A 16,896-nucleotide genomic window follows, 5' to 3' on the forward strand; every position below is an offset into this window, starting at 1 on the left:
AAATTTTAGTTGCTAATGTTCATTTGTATCTTTTAATTTTAACTGCTATTATGAAATTAAAATCTTGTATTTTTTTCTAAGAATATTTTAGGTTACTTTCCCTACTGCAATTTTCAAGGTCATAAATCTATTCTTAAAGTGATTAGAGGAGTCTGTGTTTATTGAAGTATCTGTAAAATACCAAGTAGTCAAGGGGAACAGTAACATGGAGATAGTAAACTTCAAGGAAGATATCATAGTAGTATGAGTTCTTCAAAAGAGTAGATACAGCAAACTCTCTAATTAATAGACTTTCCTCAAATGCCTACATCACTGAATGGTCTATCTTTATTTTCTTAAGTTAACTGATTCAACAGATATTTATTGAGAACCTATATTATGCCAGGTATTCCAATTAAAAAATAGGGATGCAAGATTGGGGAGAGGGTGGATATAGCTCAGTGGGAGAGCGCATGCTTCGCATGCATGAAGTCCTGAGTTCAATCCCCAGTACCTCCATTAAAAAAAAAAAAAAAAGCGCTAGGGATGCAGAGCTAAGCATTCCCACTCTCAGTTGCCTTTGGTCTCAGTAACACCAATTGAAAATTTACACTTCAGTATTGTATACTAAGCATCCAATTGTGGTAAGCAGAAAATATCATATTTTGCTTTATAAAGGGAGAGCAATAGCTCTGTATGAATAAAGCAAGAAGTAAAACTGTTAACAAAAAAAGAAGTAGAAGGAGAATCAATAGATGTTGGTGCTTGGAAGAAAGGCATGAACCAGGTCATGTAGCATATTAGATACACTCAATATATTTGAATGTCATTCCAAAAGCAACTGAGGAGCAATTAAGGTCTTTAAACAAAGGGGTTATTTAATCAAGTGTCATTTCGGAAAGTCCATTTGGGCTACTATTTGAAGAATTAAGTTGAGGGGCAATGCTTAGTATTGGAGGAACCTATTGGTATGCTATTGTAGAAATTCCAGTGCAAATAAAATTATCAACTAAGACACTGAAAATGGTGATGGAAAGACCATTGAATAAATTCATATATTTTGAGGACGGTGTATGGACTGATCGTCATGACTAACTTGATGTTAGTTATGAGGAACATTTTTTCTCTAGTTTAAACTTCTGATTATTTTGGCTTGGTATTATGGTGAAGATAATGTTTCTACCTATTATAATTAAGAGTAAGAAAAAAAGATTCAGGGTGTAATAAAAACCATGAATTTACCTTTTTGAGATCTTGAGCTTAAGGGTGGGAATGCCCATACTCAGTTCACAATATAAAGCTTAAGAAGAAAATAGGTCCTTGGTAGAGAAGATCTATAGCTCTTAGGCAAAGATACCAGTACCAAGTAAGGAGACTAAAAGTTCAGAGACAGAGCAATGAGGAATACTCACATTTATTAAAAGGTTAGTGGGAGAGGCCTAACTAGAGAAAGCTAAAAAGTGTTTGGAGAATTATGAAGGAAAAATCGGGAAAGAATGATACCATGAAAGTCAGTTCCTCCAGGAGCCTGTTATTCTTGTAACTATAGGCTTTAGTTACTGTACACCAGTCCTTAAAAAGTGATACACACAGAAAAAGCACAGTAACTAACCTGAGAATATTCTTTCATCCTTAAATTCATGCACACACGGGATGAGAATCCTAGAGAAGAATTCCATTATCAGTGAGGAACGTGGGGGAGGGAATGAAGATCAGTGAAGTCTAACATTTGATAGTCTTTGCATATGCATATTTATAAATATTGTATCATTATATTTTATTAACACTGTAAATTTCATGTTTTATTCCTAATTTGTTCCAGTAAACTATCTGCCATATCCAGGTTTAGCAATATTCCAGCCAGGTTGACATATGAAGGTGCGACAGCAGGACAGTTGCTCAGAAGCCTATTTTTTGTTCCCATGTGCCTCACACTTTGGGACATTCCTGTAATCATTCCCTGTTTTCGGCATTTTCAAACAATTCAGTCATGAGTTTTATCAGAGTAGACAAGCATGAAATGAATTTTTTATCATGGTTTATGAATGCCAGGAGAGCTCAGAGATCAGTAACATTAGAAGGCATTGGTGCTTGATGTTTAACTTTTCCTTTTTATTTAAGTAGGCAAATCCCTTCCAGCAGTATTTTGAAATCCCAAGGACAGTGGTTGTCCTAATTTTAGAGTAATGCATTTTCTCTGCTCTAGATAGATGTCTCTCTTACATAGTAGTCTTTGCTATGGGAAATCGTGTACCTAAATTTTGTGATTACACTTAGCTATCATGCCATTATATTTATCTCAATAGTATATTGTTTAATTCAGTACTGATTTTGAAAACTATTTCATTGTTTAATGTTTGTAATACTCTAGTTAGATAACTAATTTAAAGGGCAGTGTGTCATATTACATTAAAATTTGAGAATATTGAAACAAGATTCTGTATTAAAAATCAAATATAGCAAGCAGATAAATATCTGTACACATTTTTCATTCTGTTAAATTTGCAAAAAGTACCATACTTGAATAATACATAATTGGCCTACATCTCTCAACTGCTAATGTATAATAAAATTGTCAAATTGCATATCCTCAAAAGTTATACCCTGCTACTTCTTTTATATTTATACACCCATATTAAACATTCATGACTATTATTTATTGACTCAAAGGATTTAAATTCAATTTATTTGTATTAAAAACCTACAGAGAAAGCAGATTCTGTTTTTATTCCTCATTTTGATTTTACAAGAGCATCTGGAATAATGTGGGGGCCTTGAATGTGAGGAATTACTTCTTTTAAGATCATGAGGAAGGTGGGCAGATTGTTAGTGGGCATACTTATTTGAGGCGGCCCCACAATTCTATTTCCTCCTCCAGTTGGTCTGAGGAATTACACAATATACAGAATGATAGATAGAATTCAATGTAAATTCTCGGTTGTTTCTGCCGTAGTGCAATATAGGCTCCTTTCCACTGTGCAGCATTGAAGGGAATTGCTGCAAAAGTCTGCAGAAGGGTAGCAAACTTCCTACCAATACAATTAAACTGCTGCTACCTGGCAGCAAAAACAGTGTGCAGAGGAAAACCAAATACCTCAAGGCACATCTTCCACCAAAGGACTCAGTAGATTCAGCTTCCAAGTGCTCTAATGTGTTCCCTCAGTTCTCCCGTAGCAACATACAAGTCTTCCTTGTGTATTTGCTTCCTTTTAGTAGTTTTTTTTTGTCTATTTATCTTGTTTCTAGAACAAGATTTTTGAAGCCAGAGAAGATCATGCAGTCTTATTTTTTGTCTACTGTAATTCTAGAGCAAAACTATGAGTGATAAAGGCTTATAATGTGGACAGTGATTATGTTAGTGTTGGGTGAAATTCTAAATTTGTGCGATTTAAATATTCTGTAGTTAAAATCCTTTTTTCCAATATCTACTTTTGACTGGCATCTGTGTAAGTGGTCTTGACACAGTCTCTCCCAACCTCCCAAGATGAAAACCAATGCCACAACACAGAATGAGGACAGAGAAATTTGAGGAAGGATTGAGAGAGATAGCTCACATAATTACTTAGGAAACAATGTTCAACTGAAGAAAATCAATGTAGTTTTCCCTTAGGACATCCAAATTTTCTTCATGAAAGAGAAACTACAAGAAAAGATAAAATAATATGAAAAAGGGAAAGATACTGAATCTATTTAATGCCTTAGAAACCAGAATTTGGCAGAAAATTGGAAAACAATTTCCTTAACCTGTGTATCCTACTTTTTTTTTTTTGAGGAACTCAAAGTAGTAATTTTCTTTTTGTTCTCCAACCACTATATTTGCAGATGCTACCGTTGAAGAACAAAGAAGGAAGTTGTGTATGCATGTGTATTGGTTAGGGGTTACAATGGTGGATAGAAAGGACACCATTTTTTAAAATACGTATTTCCTCACAAAGAGCACCAAAGGTTAAAGTGTGGAAAAGAACCTGGGGAGCAACGTATGTTGGGAATGATTGTTTTTATGTGAGCTGTATGATTAGAAAATCAATACACCAATAGGAGAGGGTTATAGACTGAATTACACACCCCCTGCCCTCAATCCGTATATGAAAGGTCTAACTTCCAGTGTGACTATTCATGGATGTAGGGCCTTTAAGGTTGTTAAATGAGATCATAAGAGTGGGGCCCTGATCCAGCAGGACTAGGGTCCTTAGAATAGGAAGGGTCACCAGAGACCTCTCTCCCTCTGTGTGTGCACAGGGTAGAGGCAACGCGAGGACAGGGGAGAGGCAAAGCGAGGACATGGGAGAACATGGTCATCCCCATGGCAGGAAGAGAAGCCTCCATAGATGCTAACTGTGCTAGCGTCTTCATCCTGCGTTTCTAACCTGCAGAACTGTGAGAAAATAAATTTCTATTGTTTAGGACACCCAGTCTATGATATTTTGTTACAACAGCCTGAATAGACTAAGGCAGAGGGTAAGAGAAGGTATCTCCTCTTTAGAGAAAAATCAAACTAGTTGAGAGCTTCCCACGGTCTGAGAACTAGCCATGCAGTGAATTCCAGTTGTGGACTGAGGAGAGTATTTAAAGACTTGAATAAGAAGTGGAAAAGGGGCAAAGGGTAACCTTCCATGGTGCCAATTGCCAACTACTGTATTTGCTTCATTTTGTCTCATTTAAGTTAAGAGGAAAAAATCAACATAAGATATATGAAAGGTAACTTATAATAAGATAATTTAAAAATTATCTTAAACTTGAAATAACTTGAATAAGTGCAGCAGCATCTAAAAGAAAATGTGAGGAATATGTATGGAATTCTTAATAGAATGATTAAGAAAGAACACCTACAAAAACAGGAGACAAACAACAATGAAATTATGTGATAATGAATTATGAGATAGAATGAGGAAGAATTACAAATAAATTTAACATGCAATGCCAGAAATAAAGTGAACAATTGATGGATTTGATGTTGTAGAAAACTGAATCATTGTTAGAGGACAAATTTGAGAAATTATTCCAGAGGGTAGAGTTAAGAGATAGATACAGAAATAGAATTAAGGTGAACATAATAACTTTTGAAAGACAACAAATTTAGGTTTTTGTTGAGATTAATAGCAGGGAAGAAGTTAGGGCTCAAACAAATGAAACAATTTTTTAAAGTTACTTAGAAATGTCAAATGATATGAAATCAACAGGATGGGTGAGCCACATTATGAAGCGTTGTCTCAGATCTGGGGCAACTAACACCAGATTAGTTCAGTTACTAGAAATACATAATACAGGTTCTTGCTATAATTTCAATTATAGAACTCAATGAGAGACATCCATTCCCACAAAGGTAAACTAAATATACTTTTTCATTTTTTTTGCCTGTTTCTTTTTTTTTTAACATTTTTTATTGATTTATAATCATTTTACAATGTGTCAAATTCCAGTGTTCAGCACAATTTTTCAGTCATTCATGGACATATACACACTCATTGTCACCTTTTTTTCTCTGTGAGTTATCATAACATTTTGTGTATAATTCCCTGTGCTATACAGTGTAATCTTGTTTATCTATTCTACATTTCCTCACCTTTTGAATGAAGAGAGAAGGCTTTTCTTGGAGCTTCTTGTTTGTTTGAGCCTGTTGGTGTTTCTGGGTTGCTAGATTTTATAGTATATGAGGCCAAACAAAAACCAAGGTTCCTAGCTAGTCTATCCTTCTTTCTCTATTTATCAGAAATGCTTGTATCTTATAAACGTCCAGGGTTTTTAATTTTCTTTTGCAAGAGAAAAATGAAAAAGTACAATTTGGGAATTGTACGTTTATAAGAAACAAGCATTTCTGATAAATAGAGAAAGAAGGATAGACTAGCTAGGAACCTTGGTTTTTGTTTGGCCTCATATACTATAAAATCTAGCAACCCAGAAACACCAACAGGCTCAACAAACAAAAAGCTCCAAGAAAAGCCTTCTCTATTCATTCAAAAGGTGAGGAAATGGTCGATTGTTTTAGTCAATAACCACTGTAGGTTAGCCATACACAGGAAAAATGGTGGCCTTACTCCCATCCTGCCAACAAAATCGGAATGTGGAGGGTAGACTTTGACCCTTGCCAGACTTCAGTGAGGAACCATTGTACTGGAGTGGTGTCAGAGAGGGTGGAGTAGGGATTTGAACTTCTGTTTCTGCCAGGAGGGAATGAGCCTTCAGCTCCCCTACGACTTGGCAGTAATGAGTAATAATACATCAAGGAGTCAGCAGGGCTGTGCTCCCATGAGACTGAGTAGTTTCTTTCCTTGCATCTTCCTAGCCTCTGGTGGTAGCCATCGAGCTGTGGCTTGCAGCTGTACCACTCCATATGATTTCTTACTAGAAATACTTTGGAGAAGGACTTTTAACCCGGAATGAATCCAGTGAAACTGTCTTTCAGGGAAAGGGACATTTAAAGAGAAAATGAAAACATTCTCAGATAAAGGGAAACTAAGGAAATTTGTCACCATGAGACTTACCCAAATGAATATTTAAAGGAAGTTCTCTAAACACAAACGAAAAGATAAAGAAAGGAATCTTGGACCATGGGAAAGAATAAAGAATATAATATGAGCAAAACTATGGATAAATACAATAGATTTTATTTCTCATCTTGTTTTCTAAATGTTTGATGATTGAAGCAAAAATTATAACACAATATAACATAGTTCTCAATATATATAGAAGAAATATTTAAGCCATAGAAATTATAAATGGGAGAGGGTCAAGTAAAGGGGGTAAGATTGGTATACTGCCTTTGAACTAGTAAAATTTCAATACCTGTAGACTTGGGTAAATTATGTATAAATCATGTAACAGCTAAAGCAACCTATAAAACAATCTATACAAAGAGATATATTCCAAAGTACTGAATTAATCAAGCTATAACTATTTTTTAGAAGTCTAAGTAACCCACAAGAATATAGGGAAAAGAAAACAGAGAAATAAAAACTAGAGATAAAACAGAAAATAAAATGAAACATTTAAACCATCACATATTAATAATTATATTAAATGCAGTTGTTCTAAATTCACAAATTAAAAGAGATTTACAGAGTAGATTAAAAAATGACCTAAATATATGCTGTCTATAAGAAACTCACTTCATATGTAACAACATATGTAATATGTAGGTTATAATTTAACAAAACAAAACAAAAACAACAGGTGGTGGTAATGCACACCTATCAGAGCACCAAAAACTTTTGGCAGTACTGACTGATGGCAAGATGCTTAGAAACTGGATCTCTCATACTCTGCAGGAAGGGATGCACAATGTACAAGTGCTCTGGCTAATGATTTGGCAGCTTCTTTGAGAAACTATTTACTTTCCATACAACCCAGAAGTTTCACTCCTGGGTATTTATGTAGAAAAAAGGAAAATCTTTGTTCACACAAAGACCTGAACGTAATTGCTCATAGTATTTTTATTTGAAGTTGGCCCCAAACTGGAAACAACCAAATTGTCCCTCAGTATATAGGCCACTAAACAAACGGTGGTATAGCCAAGCCATGGAATGTTATATAGCAAGTAAAAAGAGTGGATTATTAATACAAAGATTTAGATGGATATCAAGGGAATCAGGCTAGGTCTTAAAAAAAAGGCCAATCTCTAAAAGTCACCTGTTGTATGATTACATTTATATAACATTCCCGAAATGTCAAAATCGCAGAGATGGAGAACAAATCAGTGGTTGTCAGGAATTAGGGATTGTTGCAGGGATAGGGATAAGTGTGACTATAAAGGAGTGACATGAGAGGCATCTCTCGGGTGGTGTAATAGTTCCCTGTCTTTGGTGCAGTGGGCAGTTGGTGACACAGATGTTCTCATGTGATAGATAAAATGATGTAGAACTATATGTACACATTATGCAAAAGAAAAAAAGCACAAGAAACTTAAGGACTGTAAAATATTTTTCCATTAAGAACAAGTTCATGTTCTGGTAGGGCCACATTTCACTACAACTGTTGAACATTTAGCATCTCAATTAAGTTTTCCAAGACTACATTGAAATAAAGAATGTAAAAAAAAAATTGAATGTGAGTATAAAAGACTAATTTTTTTTGAGCTAGAAGATATATTATTATGCAATTATAACAATTTAAATCTCCAAGCAATTTAAAGCTAGATTTAAAATTCCAGCTTATACCAAGAAAGATACATATGCACATACAAATATATAATATACAGAGAGAGAGAATTAAAAGATAGCCTATAATATTTCATTTTGTTCTTTCCTTAGGTCTCCTCATTTACTTCAGTAAGTATCAATCACTATTGAAATTAGAAAAAAAGTTCATGAAAAGAAAGAATGGCAATTGATTATTTTAAAAATTATACTAAGCGCTTAAAATGTTTACATTATAAAACTTTGGCAGATTTTTTTCTGCTCATGTATCACACAACACATAAACATATAAACAAAGATAAGAAATAATAGGGAGTAAATTACTAGTTTTTTTCTAAATACTAAATAAGGTCAAAGGGAGAGTTATATATTTGCAGTGTATTCAGCCTGAAGCAAATGCTTGTAAGTTCACACTAAAATTACTGGTAGTAATTTACCTGCCTATTTCTAATCATAGAAGAGATGGTCGTTGTTATAACTGAGAGCACAATTTTGAAATTTATGTATTGGGGGATCAATTTGGTTTTACTTTCATTCACATGAAATTATATAAAACACAAAGAAATTAAGCAACATTGTTTCTTTTCTAAGAACTTAAAAATTATATACCAGAAAGAAATCATAGGAGTTCATGACAGAGCAGAACCATAGCACATTCTCTCAGATCTGCTTTACTTTTTGCAATGAAATTTTGGAATTTTGAAGCTGCACCATCTTTCACCAACTTTTGATACAATATGAAACCATGCTATCAAAAAAAATTTTTATAGTTTGTCTTTTTTTGTCAGGATAAATAGCATCACATACAAATAATTTGCTTTCATTTTTCAACTCAAGTTCTGCATACTTCTTTTTATTCTAAGTCCCAGAACTGCTGGAGTGTCTTGACTATATATTTTTTCCTATTAGTCTATTAGACTACATTAGTAAAAAATTCCTTATGTTATTTTAAAATATTAGGTCTAAAATCATTTCTACAGCATGCTAAAAAAACCAAACTAAACCAAAACCCCCAAACAAGATGAGGGGAGTTTTGACATAAGAATTGAAATACTAGGTGGAGTTTCTTTCTGATACCAGAGCAACACTGAAAAGTTTTTTAATAAAGAAAGCACAATTACTACAGTTGGTTTAGTGTATTTCAATTTATTTGCCACAGAAACTCGTTTTAAATTAGAAGGCATTCAGCTACAGTTAATAGAAAAAAATACTAGGAGAATCAAATAAAATTATGATGACTATTTCTAGGCATTGGAATTATGATTGATTTAATTATCTTCTTTTTACTTATCCACATTTTAACATATTCTGAATATTCTAACATTTCTCCCGTAAGCATGTATGAATTGAAAGTGTAGGAGGTAAAAAACGAGACACAAAATTCAAATGTTTAGCACAGAAAACTAGTGCTCTGCACTGATAATTTGTCATTCATCAGAGGTGGACTTAGGATGAGTTTGAGTATTTGTGGATGTGGAGATTCACAAGCTATCTTGAACTAGTGCAGAATGAGCAGAGTTGTGAAAGAGCAGGTAATAGGAGGGAATGGAAGAAAAAGTGGGAAACGAATGTTAGCGGCTCTTAGAAACTTGCATTTGGCGCTAGGGTGATTTTATTGTACATCCTTGAGATGAGGACTAAGTAGATGAATCTGGTATTTGAAGGAAGTCAATGATGGAATTCATTTATAAGGAAGGAATGGATAATTTTATTTTATCTTGTTCATGCTCAGATTACTGGGGACTTGCTCTTAAAAAAATTAAATGTGACAGATGCATTTTCTATATTCTTTCTGTCAGGGGCATGAATAGCTTTTTACTTATACCTTGTCCTGTTTCTACAAAATCAATGTAATTTAGGAGTTAATACTAAATAAAAAGATTTTTTTTGATGAATTAAAAAATTTTTCATGTTAAATATATGCATTTTTACTTCAAAATATCTTTATTTCTTATTCTTACCTAATATAGAATTATTTTGCACAGGAATGCAATATGTAGTTCCACCAAAGTTAATCCAAAAAGAGAGACATTAGTTAAAATGCTCTTTTATCTAAGATTGTAATTTTTTGGATTGAAATTCATGCAGTAGCATGTTTATGTTTGATTTTTAAGTTTTACATCTCACGACAGATCTTATCTAACTGTAAAATCTTTCTACTGCTAAAATTCTGCTTATGTTAAGCAATGGTTATCTATTGCTGCGAGATGTCTATAAAATGACTTCATAAATTCCATAGACATTGTTGCACATTTTATGATGTATATATGTATTAGCACATACCTTTATTGTGAGGGCTATATTTTCCTGGTATCCCTCGATAAATTTTAATTTACTTAGATTTTCCTCAACATTTCAGTTGGCATCATTCCTTTGGTTATTTCCCTATCTTCTCTGCTTTCTGGTTTTCTACTTTATAAGGTCTTTTATCGATAGCTAATCTAGATAGTCAAAGAGGCAGGCTACAGGGAATTTCCTTGGAAGCATGGACTCTACTAAAAAGTTACCATACATGCTCAATATTCTCTATACTGGAAGAAGCTCGGAGCTTATTATTAATATGATCACCAGCAAATATCTATGTTAATGATGAACAAAGACATTGTTCATTCTTGCTTCAAAGGCTGTCTTTACTATTTTGACATTTATAATCACCGGAGAGTCCATCATTCTCCAGTAGCATAGAAAAGTTATCCTAAATGTCTTATGCAACATAAGAAAGTTTACATTTTATTTAATTTGATGCTTTAAAGGCTGTCAGTTTAATTCTATTTGTGACTGTGGAAAAAAAAGTGAAAATTGTTAAGATGATTACTTTGTGTAAACTTAGTCAATTTTCTGAGGACACTTGTTCAGTGTCATCTAAAAATGGTCCTCCTGTCAAGGCTTTGTCATTATTATTTGAGATTTATGTAACATTTTTAATCTTGAGAAATAAGCAAATTTTTTTCTTCTGAGAACCTAAAAGTGACTGAATTAATATAATTTTAATTCATGTTAGTGATTAGAAATGTATCTTAAATAAAAACATTTCACCTGATAAAATTGATAAAACATTTTCCCCTTGAAGTTAGAATATCTTAAAAAAGTATATGATACCTTTTATTTTTCAAGGTGCCTCCAAAATTGTCAATTCATTGTGATTATGACTTAAATATTAAATATATTTCTGATGACATATACAGATATTAATATACAGATACAGATATTAATAGGCAAATGATGTATTTCCTTTTGACATTTTCAAGTAGAGAGAAGAGATTAATATTAAATAGAAACAGAATACTAAGTGTTTCAAGAAAAGTAATTAGTAATGGACATTCATGCCAGTATTCCAACCTCAAAATGCTCCACATATCTTTTTGTCACTACAGATGAAATTCTTTAGCTATTACTAAAATATGCTCAACATACCAGTCCCTGTCCATTCTTGTTTAGATCAGAAGCAGGCTTTTAACCATGGCTTTCAAAGGTCTTCAATGCCAGAACATTCCTTTCAGTACTTGATTTCTTGTTCTAAATCACATCCCAGAAGAGCTTCAGGCAAAATTGTGATGCTAGAAAAGGAGTCTTCAGAACTTCACTTTTGCAGTTTCTTTACTTCTGTGTGACAGAGCTGCCCTATCAAATGCACCCTATCTGTCTCCTTATGTGAACTCCTAAGGATGAATCCACTCAGTTCAGTGCATTGTTTTGACTCCAGTACACTGGGTCTTACCTTAGCCACACCAGTCCTACCTCGCCGCCAACCAAATCCTAAGTCCTTTTCAGCTGAATTATATAACTTTAATTGTTGAATTAGTTTTACCTGAGAGGGAAATGGCTATTAATTCTTCTCAAAACATACCTGCATATTATTAGAGATTTTTAAGGCTTGGGAGAATATTCTGGTTTGTCAGAGGAGATAGTTTGTGGAGAGGAGGACTCTTCGAAATCTCTTGTCAGCTTGATTACTCCAGGATGCCAAGGAGTTAGAAGTAGAGGAGGTTTGTTGGGGAGAATGTCTGAGAAAAGATAAGGTGGTGGGGAGCAGGAGTTGACAAGACTCTTAAGAGATTAATGCGGGTCTGACACGTGAGAGAGAAGAGGAATTGAGTGGAAATAGCCTGAGACTAGGGTGCAGCCCTAAGAATGTCTTGGGCAGCCCAATGGGGAGATCCAGCATAAAGACTGGGCAGCATTGGCCAGACCCCAGGCGCCTGCTGTGCTCAGTCTTTGGTTATTTACCAATGAAGATGCCCTTGACCTGAACACCGTGATAGATCCCCAAGGTGCTGGGGCTGGAAGCTGTCCACTAGATTCCTACCTGGAGGGAGAGCTGAAGGAAGCAGCTGCTGCAAATTCCTTGCCTAAAAAAAAAATTTATACACATCTAAAAGCCGCAGTGCTCTGCCCAAGCATTTCTTTCTGTCCACAGTCAATTTATTCTGAACCTATACATATTCATCCACTATATTATTTCTGTATTTTTGCCTGTTTTGGCAAAAGAATGGAATATCTTTTATCCTTCTCCTCGAAGCTTCCTTCCCTTTGCCTTTAATGTTTTTCAGTTCTGTAGCTTATTTACTTCTCTACTTTTCATTTATTATTTAATTACTTTGTCTATTAGGCAGATCATTACGTACACATAAGGTAAGTTCATTATTTGAATAGGTAATATATGCACTTTTTAGAAAAATCAAAGTGCACCCCACTTTTATCTGCAGTCTAAGGACCAACTTCTTAAGGGATCCTTCATTGATTATTCCCACAAATCTACAAGCTTCTAGCACATGCTGTGATCCCCCTGCTATAGTGCAAAGCATGCCTGTAATACATAGATTGTTTCATATATGTTGAAACCTAGCTAAAATGAGACTCCTTTCTACATGGTTTAATATATCTTAGTTCAGAGTTCTTTGTGAGAAACACCTATTCATGTAGAACAAACATAACAAAATATAGCACTCATGGTAGTGGTTGACATGTTTACCTAATAAAAATGCTATCCTAGCCCTATGATTGGATTGTTTGATTTGCAGTGGCTGTGCCCAGGATTTTTCCTATATTCGTAATGATGTTATTTGAGTAATATCATGTGCATATGAATACCTGGTAATATAAGTCCACTTATAATTTTAGAAATTCAGAAAAGAGAATGTAAATGTAGGGTCATTAAATGTTATAACAATCTAGACAACAGAATAGAGAGAAATCTCTGCTAAATGATGCCTACCCTTTTGGAGCCTTAGGTCTTCAAAATAATTCTGAACCAAGAAAGAGTTATGCCTTGAGTTATTTCTGCCTAGTGCTCAGCAGGGATTAATATGGCCAAGAAGAGCAGAGTCTGGAATGTGATGCCCAGTGCAGTGTGATTGGCCAATCTACCACCCAGCAGGGGCTCTGACTGTCTAGGAGCTTGTGCCTGCAACCCCTGGCATTCCTTCTTTCCCATTTAACCTGCCTGTCTTGTGAGAAGCTTTCTACAAAAGCTGAGAAGAATTGCATGAATTGCATATAAGGTGCAAGACAAGACTGAAAACAGGAAGAATAAACAGGGTGGCAGACAGATAGGATCTGAAAAGAGGATGGCGAAATGGAAAACACTTTGAATATGCCATGAAACAGAGCCATGGAACAGTGACAGACTCAAGATCCGCCTGGCCTCTGAGATGGCAGGAATTATCTTCACATCAGTATTCTATTGATGAACATCTTGAGCATGTTCATTTTCTTTGCTGTGCCTTATGCTGAATATGGTTCTCTTTTTAATAAAACATGATAATACATGTAAGATACTTGGAGCAGTGCATAGTATATAACAAGCATTCCATAGATGTAATCTACTATTAAGCACAAAAAGTGTCAAAAGGGACGGTGGGGAATATGGTTCTACAGCTCTGGGTAAGGGGGATTTACTCTGTAAAATAGTGCAGTGCTTCCCCACCATTTTCACATCAGAATGCGCACACAGACACAAGCACCCATACGCACACACACACACATGCACGCACGCACACACGCACACATGCACACGCACACACAGACACAGTACTACTTATATGGCACCCTATGGTAAACTGGAGGAGACTCAGAGCCCCAGACAAGGTTTCTGGTAGACGTAGACAACTGACCCAGTGGTTCCAGCCACCCTACACCTCATGTGTATGTGCTGAGGCTGAAGGGATCAGTATATCACGAACCAGCTGTGGCACATCAGTTGGGGAGTTCTACCATAATGGTACATTGACCAGCTAAGTCACTCAGCTCTTTACCTTTTGGGAAGGCATTCAACTGGCAACTCATGAGTGCCCTCAGCCACCATCCTCCCCATGTCTCCCACCTCTTCTCACCACTCAGAGCCCTACCACCCTGTTTCAAGTCACCATGGACTCCTGCTGGGATTATTTCTTTACTTTCTAGGGTTGCTCCTTGTGTCTGCCCTTGTTCCCCTCCAGCCTGTCATTACCATAGCTGCCAGAAAGATCATCTTAAAACTAAGTCAGATTATGTGCCCAAGTCTTCCTGTCTCACTAAGAGAAAAGCCAAAAGTTGACAGTGGTGCAAAGACGGGCAGGCTCAGTCCCTCTCTGAACTTATCTCCACTACTCTGTTCGCAGTGCAGGGCATTTACTCTATCTTCCTTTGGTTTGATTTTTTCCCTCCAGAAAATCACGTTTTGACCAGATATCCCTGTCTTATTAGGGTCTTCACACATTTTCTTCTTTATTATCTGTGATGGTTAATTTCATGTGTCGACCTGGCTAGGCTAGGTGCCCAGTTGTTGATCAAACATCAGTTAAGATGTTGCTGTAAAGATATTTTTTAGATGTTATTGATGCTTAAACGAGTAGACTTTGAGAAGAGCAAATTACCCTTTGTAAGGTAGGTGGATCTCATCCAATCAGTTGAAGGCCATTGAGGGAAAAGACTGGAGTCCCTGAAGAAGAAGGGTATGTGTATACAGCCTATTGGTTGTGTTTCTCTGGAGCACTTCAATCCATATTTGCTCTACACACCACAGCACACTGTATCCCCTTCCCTCTTTTACTTGTATCTGTATTTATCATCTATCTTCTCTCACTAGAATGCAAGCTACTTTGAGGCAAGATTTTTCCCCCCACAGCTTTAGAGTACTGCCTAGCACATGGTAATTTCTCAACAAATATTGTGTTGAATAAAAATTTAAATAAGTCATAATATTTTCTTGCTTCAAACCCTTCAATGCCTCCCTCATGTATGGTAATTGAGATGAGTGAGATTGACAATGAGAAAGTGAAAAGGAAGAACACAAGCAGACCAAGGAATGTACAGATGTGGACAACATTTAGGGGTCAGTGGAGGGGTGAGCAGCCAGTAAATTCAAAGAAAAAAGGGACTTTTTGTATGTGATCCAAAAATCAGGTGTTTCAGGGACAAAGGGAATTGAGAATGTAAAAAAGAAATGCTCAGCTGTACTACTCACTTTTCAGCAAGTCTAGTAGAAAAATGGGTAAAAATTGAGGATGGCTTTGGAATTGGAAGGATACATTTTTTGAGAGGAGTTTCATTAAAAATAAAAAAGGTGCCTCTAGAAATAGGCTTAAAAACATGCTTCTGAAAATAACATAGATTGATGTGGTGGCATTTTTCTAAGTATAGAATTGGGATACCTGACTTCTGCTACTAATAAGTTGTGTGAACATATGTAATACATTTAGTATTTTAGTATTTCCTTTAGCTCTAACAGGCAGATTATGATATGTACTTTACTTCCTTTGTACAATTTTTCTCTAAGACTGAATCAGATGACAGATATGAAAATACCATGAAAAATTAAATAAATCTGCAAGTTAATGTGGTAAGAATATTTATAAAAATAATAATGATTTTGACAGGCTATGTTTTATAAACTTTCTAAATATGAAATAACCAGAAACTCGAGAGGGAAAATAGATTGTCAAAGTAGAAAATCAAAACAGTGACGAAGTGGCAGAGTATGAATTTCAGGACTGTGGTGCAGGCTTTAGTTTTGGGAGGAGAGAATGAGAGAAAGAGAGAGAGAGGGAGAGAGAGAGGGAGAGAGAAGGGGGGAGAGAGAGAGAGAGAAAGTTCTTCTATTTGTGCCAAGCAGGCACCCGGAGAGACTGCTATCCTCTAGTGCTTTTGAGAAAATTGGAAGGAAAACTGCAAGTCTAGTCTCTCACTCTTTCTGACTCTTATAAAAATACATTATTTAAGGTTATTGCACAGTTGTTTCCCCTAGAGATGTGTTTAAAGTAAACAGTGTTATTTTAAATGTGTTATTCTGTTTCCACAGTTCTTGAGGTAAACTTGCCTGGAATCAGACTGTCCAGGATGGTCTTATTATCCTTCTAAAAAAAGCCAAAGTACTCTTTGCTTTCCAAAAGTAAACTAATATCGTGATTTTTGACAAACTGCACACAATTTATAACTTGATGTTGAGCATAAACTGTATAATTCTTTCATCCCCGAAGACTCTTATTTAAGGAATTCATAAGCATTGACAAATATTAAAAAATAACAAATAAGTGTGTGGAAGAAAAATATTAGACCTTGAAAGTTTAGTGATACAGAGTCAGGGAGAATAGACATTTTGTTCATGGTTTTGGAGAAAAATAAAAATTGGTTTAATGATAACATAAAATTCAGACTCTATTCCTGTTTGGTGTCTAATAAACAAAAGTGATCATCAGCCAATCTGTTATTAAAGATTTTTTGAGTCAAATATACTGTTTTCTGTTTGACATCAACAACCTACATCTTAACTACAGTTTGTAAATCTATCACTTCTTAACGATAGTTC

General features: G+C 35.2%; 1 non-coding gene across 1 annotated transcript; it reads left to right on the top strand.

Moving 5' to 3' along the window:
• The first annotated feature begins 425 nt into the window (after window positions 1-425).
• Window positions 426-498, top strand: TRNAA-CGC (transfer RNA alanine (anticodon CGC)). Its single transcript has one exon. It is a non-coding gene; the product is annotated as a tRNA-Ala (tRNA).
• Window positions 499-16,896: the final 16,398 nt, after the last annotated feature.

Source organism: Vicugna pacos, chromosome 26, assembly GCF_048564905.1.
Source record: "Vicugna pacos chromosome 26, VicPac4, whole genome shotgun sequence".
In the NCBI taxonomy this organism is placed as follows: Eukaryota; Metazoa; Chordata; class Mammalia; order Artiodactyla; family Camelidae; genus Vicugna; species Vicugna pacos.